Source organism: Hyla sarda, chromosome 7 (assembly GCF_029499605.1).
Source record: "Hyla sarda isolate aHylSar1 chromosome 7, aHylSar1.hap1, whole genome shotgun sequence".
NCBI lineage: Eukaryota > Metazoa > Chordata > Amphibia > Anura > Hylidae > Hyla > Hyla sarda.
In genome coordinates, this window is record NC_079195.1 from 235,335,516 (window position 1) to 235,338,627 (window position 3,112).

The window sequence follows — 3,112 nt, forward strand, 5'->3', positions numbered from 1 at the left end:
TCAAACTTAAATTAAATAAAACAATAAAATTAAATAAAAAAAAAACCTTAAAAAGAAACCTCAGGTTTCTGTGCGGAATTTAGAAGCGGATTTTCATAAATAAACTTATTTCTCCACAAAAGATTCAGATCCAGAGATGACAAAACTAATGGAAGAACAGAAGGAAACTAATAGAATATATAATGATATATAGAATGTAACTAATAGAAGATATAATGATATATGGAATGTAACTAAGAGAAGATATAATAATATATAGAATGTAACTAATAGAAGATACAATAATATATAGAATGTAACTAATAGAAGATATAATAATATATAGAATGTAACTAATAGAAGATATAATGATATATAGAATGTAACTAATAGAAGATATAATGATATATGGAATGTAACTAAGAGAAGATATAATAATATATAGAATGTAACTAATAGAAGATACAATAATATATAGAATGTAACTAATAGAAGATATAATAATATATAGAATGTAACTAATAGAAGATATAATAATATATAGAATGTAACTAATAGAAGATATAATAATATATAGAGAATGTAACTAATAGAAGATATAATGATATATAGAATGTAACTAATAGAAGATATAATAATATATAGAATGTAACTAATAGAAGATATAATGATATATAGAATGTAACTAATAGAAGATATAATAATATATAGAATGTAACTAAGAGAAGATATAATAATATATAGAATGTAACTAAGAGAAGATATAATGATATATAGAATGTAACTAATAGAATATATAATGATATATAGAATGTAACTAATAGAAGATATAATGATATATAGAATGTAACTAATAGAAGATATAATAATATATAGAATGTAACTAATAGAAGATATAATGATATATAGAATGTAACTAATAGAAGATATAATAATATATAGAATGTAACTAATAGAAGATATAATAATATATAGAATGTAACTAATAGAAGATATAATGATATATAGAATGTAACTAATAGAAGATATAATAATATATAGAATGTAACTAATAGAAGATACAATAATATATAGAATGTAACTAATAGAAGATACAATGATATATAGAATGTAACTAATAGAAGATATAATAATATATAGAATGTAACTAATAGAAGATACAATGATATATAGAATGTAACTAATAGAAGATATAATAATATATAGAACCAGAATATAAATAACTAACAATAAATAGAAGATACAATGTAACAACAGAAAGTAAATAATAAATAGCGGTCATGTGACTGGTGATAGCGCCTGCACACTCCGCAGTGATGTACGGTCGGGGGAGTCTCGACCACCGAATGGAAGCAACAAGCAGGAGGCGTTACAATGTATCAGGGGAGAACAAGCAGGAGGCGTTACAATGTATCAGGGGAGAACAAGCAGGAGGCGTTACAATGTATCAGGGGAGAACAAGCAGGAGGCGTTACAATGTATCAGGGGAGAACAAGCAGGAGGCGTTACAATGTATCAGGGGAGAACAAGCAGGAGGCGTTACAATGTATCAGGGGAGAACAAGCAGGAGGCGTTACAATGTATCAGGGGAGAACAAGCAGGAGGCGTTACAATGTATCAGGGGAGAACAAGCAGGAGGCGTTACAATGTATCAGGGGAGAACAAGCAGGAGGCGTTACAATGTATCAGGGGAGAACAAGCAGGAGGCGTTACAATGTATCAGGGGAGAACAAGCAGGAGGCGTTACAATGTATCAGGGGAGAACAAGCAGGAGGCGTTACAATGTATCAGGGGAGTCGGGGAAGTCACGTGTCTGACCCCAAGAGCTGGCACTCCACAGCCGCGATCTGTCGGGGTGATCGTCCATTATACCCGTATTACAGGTCAGATCGGGAGGAGGAGCCGCCTGTCAGGAGCAGGAGGAGCTGAGAGCCGGTCCCCCTCCTCCACAGCCGCCGAGGATGATGCAACTTCGCCTTTAAGAAAAACCCTCTGACAATGACAGTTGGTCGCTAGAGAGAACAGCGCCTGCCAGGGGCCACTAACTGCGAACCAGGGGCCACTAACTGCGGACCAGGGGCCACTAACTGCGGACCAGGGGCCACTAACTGCGGACCAGGGGCCACTAACTGCGGACCAGGGGCCACTAACTGCGGACCAGGGGCCACTAACTGCGGACCAGGGGCCACTAACTGCGGACCAGGGGCCACTAACTGCGGACCAGGGGCCACTAACTGCGGACCAGGGACTACTATATGCAGACCTAGAGCCGGGGGCCACTCATAGACTGCCGGTGTGTACAGACCAGGGACCCCTCTAAGACTGAAGCCCCTATCTACAGACCACCGCCAGGGGCCACCGCAGGAGCTGTCATCGGACCAGGGGCCACTCGCAGCATGGTAAGGAGCTTCTACCTCTGTGGACACTATAGTCCCTGCGGTCAGACCTGAGGTTATATACGGGACCGGCTCCTCTATAAGGAGTTCTGCAGGACGGACTGTGTATAAGGTGCAGGACGGACTGTATATAAGGTGTAGTGCGGACTGTATATAAGGTGTAGTGCGGACTGTATATAAAGTGTAGTGCGGACTGTATATAAAGTGCAGTGTGGACTGTATATAAGGTGCAGGACGGACTGTATATAAGGTGCAGTGTGGACTGTATATAAGGTGCAGTGCGGACTGTGTATAAGGTGCAGTGTGGACTGTATATAAGGTGCAGTGTGGACTGTGTATAAAGTGCAGTGTGGACTGTATATAAGGTGCAGTGTGGACTGTGTATAAGGTGCAGTGTGGACTGTATATAAGGTGCAGTGTGGACTGTATATAAGGTGGACTGTATATAAGGTGCAGTGTGGACTGTATATAAGGTGGACTGTATATAAGGTGTAGTGCGGACTGTATATAAAGTGTAGTGTGGACTGTATATAAGGTGCAGGACGGACTGTATATAAGGTGCAGTGTGGACTGTATATAAGGTGGACTGTATATAAGGTGCAGTGTGGACTGTATATAAGGTGCAGTGTGGACTGTGTATAAGGTGTAGTGTGGACTGTATATAAGGTGTAGTGTGGACTGTATATAAGGTGCAGGACGGACTGTATATAAGGTGCAGTGTGGACTGTATATAAGGA

General features: G+C 38.8%; 1 protein-coding gene across 1 annotated transcript in view; it reads left to right on the forward strand.

Annotated features, from left to right (window-relative positions):
• Positions 1 to 1,808: 1,808 nt before the first annotated feature.
• The window catches only part of SLC6A9 (solute carrier family 6 member 9), a 183,637-nt gene continuing 182,333 nt past the window's right edge, over positions 1,809 to 3,112 (forward strand). The window contains exon 1 of the mRNA XM_056533155.1: positions 1,809 to 2,378. The gene's annotated coding sequence lies outside the window, so the exon portion shown is untranslated. The remainder of the gene's footprint in view (positions 2,379 to 3,112) is intronic.